The sequence below is a fragment of the Sinocyclocheilus grahami genome, unplaced genomic scaffold (genome assembly GCF_001515645.1).
Source record: "Sinocyclocheilus grahami isolate Dianchi unplaced genomic scaffold, SAMN03320097.WGS_v1.1 scaffold301.1, whole genome shotgun sequence".
NCBI classification, from domain to species: Eukaryota; Metazoa; Chordata; class Actinopteri; order Cypriniformes; family Cyprinidae; genus Sinocyclocheilus; species Sinocyclocheilus grahami.
The window spans coordinates 23,892-31,419 of NW_015505480.1; the positions used below are offsets into that span (position 1 = coordinate 23,892).

The 7,528-nt window shown below is 38.0% G+C and overlaps 1 long non-coding RNA gene across 1 annotated transcript; it reads left to right on the forward strand.

Moving 5' to 3' along the window:
* Nucleotides 1-1,449: 1,449 nt before the first annotated feature.
* Nucleotides 1,450-3,021, forward strand: LOC107601187 (uncharacterized). Its single transcript, XR_001610896.1, has 2 exons — nucleotides 1,450-2,021; nucleotides 2,794-3,021. It is a non-coding gene; the product is annotated as an uncharacterized lncRNA (long non-coding RNA).
* The last annotated feature ends 4,507 nt before the right edge of the window (nucleotides 3,022-7,528 follow it).

Genomic DNA, 7,528 nt, shown 5'->3' on the forward strand with positions numbered 1-7,528 from the left:
TCTTAAGTGTATTTTATCGGACTGGGAATTAAAAAATGAAATGAATGAAAAAAAATTGTCTTGCATTACCACAGATAATGGAGCTAATATTGTGGCTGCAGTGGGTAAACCTGGTTGGCTATGGCTAAAATGCTTTGGCCATAATCTCCATTTGGCTGTCACAAATGCTGTAGCAAGTGAGAAAGAGCGCACAGCTCGTGCCCTAGGACTGTGTAGAAATCTGGTAACCACCTTCAGTATGAGTTGGATAAAGAAAAGAGACCTGAAAAAGGCACAGACGGAGACCAACATCCCCTAATTCTGGTGAGTGAAATATTTTATTACTATCTATCTAATAAAAATGACATTACAGTTTCAGATACAAATATGAGAATATCAGAGAAATAAGGATTAATGTTTATATTATTGAGTTGTTTTCTTACTTTTTAAATTAGTTTTCGTTTGCATATTATTACAAAAAAACGCATGGAATTTTGATATATTTTCATGACTGGCAACATTTTATTGATAACGTCATTAGTTAGGTAAATGATAAAAATGAATCTGGAATTGTGTCTGTGTTTGTTTGTGGATTAGCCAAAAATATGCGCAAAATTTGCGATTATTTTCTATAATTATGATAGCACATTTACCATATATTAAGTATTATGTTAGATGCACAATAATTATATATGACACAAAGAACAAACAAAATGCATGAAGCTTGTTTATTTTGCACACAAAAAATGACAACAGGATACAGATTTTTTTTTTGTTTTTTTGCTGCTGCTGTTTTCATTCATATTAAGGACATTATAGACCTACAGTAATGCGCGTGTTGACATGTGGAAATAGTATGCTCTCATTTGTATTTGTATTTTTGTTTTCTATTTGGGACAGGCAATCCAGATGTCTAATGTGTCATGTCACTAGATGTCATGTGACCTGATCAGTGACTGAAGGAATGCATGTGTTTTTCTGTTTTAATAAAAATGCGCCAGTCAGTGGTTAAAGAGGGCTTAATAAAAGAATGGCAGAGAGGATGGGAAAAGGAATTCAAGGGTAGACATTATATATGTTTTTGTAGTTGTCCATCTCGTAGGGACTCCGTTAAACTGTGTAGATTGAGGTTGGGGCACTGTGGGTTAAATTACTTTTTGTATATTGTAGGAAAGCATATTTCTGGATTATGTGAATATGGAAACAGTAGGGCATGTTTTCTTGGAATGTAGGAAGTGTAATGCAGAAAGAAAATCACTTTTTGATAAATTGGCAGAATTTGGAGTTAAAGTGTTTTCTGTTACTTCTTTGTTTGGACACAGTGATAAACATAAACTGATCTCTGAGGTAGTTCTTCAGTTCTTGCATAATACAGGACTGTATATAAGAATTTAGTTCAAACATGCACCAATAAGCTGGATGCCAACCGCCGTTAAACTGGAAAGAAGAAGAAGTAGCTTAATACTCAAATAACAAAGGGAGAGGATATGGATGGAATATAAATCAGTTAGCAGAGAAATATCAGATAACAAATATAGAATGTAGTGTGTCACCTGTATGGGGAGAGGTGCCAACATGGATAATTCCTGATGTTAAAATTGATCTAGAGATATTGGATAAGAAAAGAGAATGGGAGGAAATGGGTAGTATTAAATATAATGTAAATAAGTATATTCAGGAAATATTTTATGCAAGTATGCACATTTATACTGATGGATCTAAAGACCCCAAAACAGGGCTTACAGGAGTAGGAATATATATTCCAGATTTTAAAATATCCATAACTAAAAGATTAACATCTAAATTGTCAATATATACTGTTGAAATGGTTGCTATCATAATAGGACTAACATGGGTAGAGGAAGTAAGACCAGACAGAGTAGTGGTATGCTCTGACTCTGCTTCTGTTTTAACATCATTGATTACTCGGCAATCTTCTAGAGAAGATTTGTTGTGTGAAATATTTACATTATTATGGCGTATACAAAGAAAAGGTGTGGTAGTTGGATTCTGCTGGGTGCCAGCACATGTGGGAATAACTGGTAATGAATCTGCTGATGAATTAGCAAAAAATGCTTTAGGAAGAGAAGTAATAGATTTTAATGTTCCTTTAAGTAAATGTGAAATTAAAACTATCATTAAGGAAAATATTATGAAAGAATGGCAGGGAATATGGAATACAGGTAATAAGGGAAGGCATTTATATAATATTAAAAAAATGGTTAATACTAAAAGAAGTGTAAGTGGTAGAAATAGAAAAGAAGAGGTTATTATAACCAGGATGAGACTTGGACACTCGGGATTGAACGCTTCACTGTTCATAACTGGAATACATGAGACTGGGCTGTGTGGGAATTGTGGGGAGAAAGAAACAGTGGAGCATGTAATATATAATTGTACAAGGTATGATGAAGAAAGAAAGGAATTAATATCATATTTAAACAAGAAAGGTAAGGTAAATAAGGATTTGGAATACTTATTAGGATATGAGTTTAACAGAGATAGAGAAGGATACATGATATTAATAAAATACATATATACTTCTGGGTTAAGTGAAAGGATTTAAAATATAGAATGCCGATGCTCTATTCTATTCTGGATCTGCAGGGACCACGGATTTAGTCTGGAGGAGCTGAACACGCAGCGCCAGGTGGAGCCTGGGGAGAAGGAATGGGATGGAGCATCGAATAATTATTTAAGTAGGAATATTTGTGTATATACGGGTGTAAGAACAGGAAAAGCAAAAACAAGGAATAAATTGATAAATAAACCATGACTGCATAACAGCAAAAGTAGGTGGCGATATGCACACAGGATGTAACACGCCAAAAAACGGAAGAAGAAGAAGAAGAAGAAGAAGAGGAAGAAGACGACGACGACTGAGTGGTTGGTAAAGCCGTATCTTCTCGTCTGTTATTTAGCGTACTCTGTTAACAGGTTATGGGCCCAGAGCAGAGTAGAAAACGTTTGGAGTGATAAGACGCTGGGTAAAAGTCGCGATGGATATAGCGTGTACCCGAGTCTTTCGACATGAGAAGAAGAGATAAAGAAACCGTGACAAGCCGCTGGTCTCGACTAGTCTTTTTACGGAGACGAGAAAAACTACGAGCTATGGGAGACAAAGTTATTGGGCCATCTTTATTTGCAAGGACTGAAAGAGACTATTTTAAGTGAGTCTTTTGAGGAAGACGAGGAAGATACGGCGAAAAACGCCGAAGGAACTGATACAGTTCCTGGATGACAAAAGTTTGTCGCTTATGAGGGAAGCAGCAGACGATGGAAGAGCGGCATTGAAGATTCTTCAGGAATATTATGCTGGCAAAGGAAAGCCTAGAGTAATTAGCTTATACACCGAGCTAACGTCATTGCAAAAGTCGCACAGTGAGTGTGTTACTGATTATGTCATCAGGGCTGAGACCGCAATCACCGCTTTGAGGAACGCAGGTGAGAATCTGAGTGATGGACTTTCAGTAGCAATGGTTCTGAAAGGACCAAATGACTTCCAGAGACATTTAAGCCATTTGCCATTCATGTAACCCAGAGAGATGATAAATTTACTTTTACGGAATTTAAAACAAGGCTTCGAAGTTACGAAGACCTTGAAAATATGCGGGCAACCGTATCCGAGCCTGGCAGGAAAAACCGCTTTAGCGAGTACTGTTTGTGGTGCTGGAAGTACCAACATGTTTGTTTGTTACAGGTGTGGTACAAAAGGCCACAAAGCAAGGACATGTCAGCGTAAACAGTGGTGTAGTCAGTGCAGAAGTACCACTCACCGCGACGCAACATGCAGACGGGGAAAGCAGCGGGATAACGCACAAAAAGCTTCCGCAGAGCCAAGTGACAGGGAGTATGCTTTCCGGGCAAGCGACGCTGAAATGCGGGTACAGAATACCAAGAGGAAAGGCATAATGGTGGATGCAGGTGCAACTTCACACATCATCACGGACATCTAGAAGTTTCAGAGTTTTGACAGTAGTTTCCAGGCCAACACACACTGCGTGGAATTGGCTGACGGCACTCGGTGGAACGGGGTCGCAAAGCACAGAGGAGAAGCAGAGATATATTTGGTTGACGGCACGGGACGGCGCGTCAAAGCAATGCTAAGAAACGTGCTACACATCCCAACATATCCACAGGACATTTTCTCTGTGAAAGCAGCCACATCGAATGGAGCGACGGTGGTCTTCAAAGAAGGGAAGAACGTTCTACTACATAAGGATGGTACCAAATTCCCCATACATGTGCACGACAAACTGTACTATTTGCACACAATAGACAATGAAGGTGTTGAACAATGTAAGAGGTGTTATGATTTGCAGACATGGCATGAAATATTAGGGCACTGCAATCATGGGGATATAATTAAATTGGAGGAAGTTGTTGACGGTATGCAAATTGCGGGTATGGATAAACCTATCCCACGCTGTGAAATTTGCACACAGGGAAAGTTTATTCAAACTAGGAACAGAGGGCCTGATGCAAGAGCTAAAGCAGCCCTAGAAATGATACATACAGATTTAGCAGGGCCTATAGACCCAGCATCTAGAGACGGTCATAAGTATGCACTATCTTCCACAGATGATTACTCCAGTGCAGTGTTTGTTTATTTTTTGAAAAACAAGGGGGATACAGTGACTGCCACAGAAAAATTCCTTGCCGATATGGCTCCATATGGAAAGGTAAAATGCATGAGGTCTGACAATGGTATGGAATTTACAGGAAGGGAGTACCAGGCATTATTAAGCAGAAACTGTATTAGACACGAGACCTCAGCGCCGTACTCTCCACACCAGAACGGCACGGGCTGAGCGGAACTGGAGAACCTTATTTGACATGGCTAGATGCATGTTAATAGAAAGTGGGTTACCAAGAACATTGTGGACGTATGCAGTCCAGACAGCTGCTGTAGTGAGAAACAGATGTTTCAACAATCGCACTAAACAGACAGCTTACTTTATGTTAACAGGTAGACAGCCTAACATTTCAAGAATGCAGAAATTAGGAGTAGCATGCTACGCTTACATACATGACAGAGGGAGGTTAGGAAAGTTGGATTCAAGATGTGAGAAGGGTTTTTTTGTTGGATACGACAAGAATAGTCCGGCATACATGATTTACTATCCTAACAGCAGGAAGGTACAGAAATGCAGACTAGTGGAGTTTGTATCCAAGAGTACTGAGACTATACACTCTTAAAAATAAAGGTGCTTCACGATGCCATAGAATAACCTTTTTGTCTAAATGGTTCCATAAGGAACCTTTAACATCTGAAGAACCTTTCTGTTTCACAAAGGGTTCTTTGGGGCGAAAGAAGGTTCTTCAGATTATAAAAAGCTAAGAAAGAGATGGTTCTTTAAAGAACCTTTGACTGAATGGTTCTTTGTGGAACCAAGAATGGTTCTTCTATGGCATCGCTTGAAGAACCTTTTGAAGCACCTTTATTTTTAAGAGTGTACTGATAGATGATGATGGTTTTGAGACCAGGAACAATCCTCTCAGAGAATCTGTGAAATCAGAATCAGATGTTAGTTCACAAAGTACTCAAGAACCAGTAGTGTAACCAAGCACAACAGGAAGAAGATAAACCTGAAAGGAGAAATCCTGCAAGAGACAGAAAAAGGCCAATTTATTTGAGTGACTATGTTTGTGGTATTGAAGGTGATGTGACTAATATTGATTACTGTTACAGACTTGTGTGTAATGTACCCCAAACCTACAAAGAAGCTGTAACATCAGTAAATGCAAATGAATGGGTTAAAGCTATGGATGAGGAAATGCACTCATTGAGAGAAAATGTTACGTTTACCCTGACTAATCTACCTGATGGTAAAGAAGTAGTGGGGGGTAAATGGGTCTATGCAATTAAGAGAAATAGTGATGGATCAGATAAGTACAAAGCACGATATGTTGCTAAAGGGTACAGTCAAGAGAAAGGTGTAAACTACACGAATACCTATGTGAAAACAAGTTTGTTCAAAACAAAAGGGAATAACAATGTGAGAGCAAGTGGGGGTGTTGACATGTGGAAATAGTATGCTCTCATTTGTACTTGTATTTTTGTTTTCTATTTGGGACAGGCAATCCAGATGTCTAATGTGTCATGTCACTAGATGTCATGTGACCTGATCAGTGACTGAAGGAATGCACGTGTTTTTTCTGTTTTAATAAAAATGCGCCAGTCAGAGCGACTGAGTGGTTGGTAAAGCCGTATCTTCTCGCCTGTTATTTTAGCGTACTCCGTTAACAGCGCGTCCCAAACAGTTTATTCACTTAAGACATAACCGATTGTGTTTAAATGAATAACTCGCCAAGACGGACTTTTTGGTAAGCGCACGCGGCAAGGCGGAAAGCGTGCGAAACACAAATCCGCAGTCAGTCCGACTGAATGAATTGAGTTCTCTTTCCAACAGTAGAATTTATTTTGTCATCTGTTGTCATCCGTATTTTATTATAAGGACTACAAAACGATTAACCCCCACTCTGGTGGAATGTATTTGGAAGTTGCTTTGCCGGTCCATGACAGTTCTGTGAGACTTCAGTGAGAAAGTTTCGCTTTCGCTGTTTCACACACCGCTCACTGATATCACGTGCAAGCAGGGGCGTAGGCAGCGGACGATATTTTTTATACAAATATAATATTTGGATAATATATTTATTTGTTAAATAATTATTGTTTAATCTATTTGAACACAATGAGAGAACTATTATAACATCTCAAATAACTAAAATCAAATGTGTTTTTGCCAGGGGCGTAGCCATCATTTCAAAAGTGGGGGGGGACGGAATGTCTAGTGTTATACCTGTTTTTTCCCTTGTCTAATTGACAGGTTTTATTTTTAATCGTACCTTTTTTGCTTTATATGCTTTATGCTTATATTATTATATATGATTATAAAACAGAAGAAAGAGAGAAAGAAACAAAGAGAAAGAAAAAGAGAAAGAAAGAGAAAGAGAGAAATACAACAGCATGTCACTGGGACAGCACCCTTAAAAGGACATCTTTGTACATTATTTACCCCAAAAAGTTTCATAGTTGTACATTAAGGTACATATTGGTACTCTAAGGTACTAATGTGCACCTTTTCCAGTATAAAGTACAAAGATGTCCTTATAAGGGTACTGAGAGTATATTGTTTACATATTTCAAATTGTATTTTGTGTATGTTGTATGTACAGTTCATGGCACACAGTAATGGATACTTGCACATTCACATACTACTTTATTAAATTATTTTTTAGTATGGGGAACACATATTCACTATTAACTATGACTTTCGCCTCAAACTCTTAATTTACTGCTTATTTGCTTATTAATAGGTAGTCGTTGTAGTTGTTAAGTTTAGGTATTAGGTAGGATTATGGGATGCAGAATATGGTCATGAAGAATAAGGAATTAATATGTGCTTTCTAAGTAGCCTACTAATAAACAGCCAGTATGCAAGCTAATAAGTACCTAAATGATAGCTGAGAAGTTGTTCATCATACTAATGTGTTACATATTTTTTCTATATTTTACTAATTACATTTTTTATGATTGGTCCATATA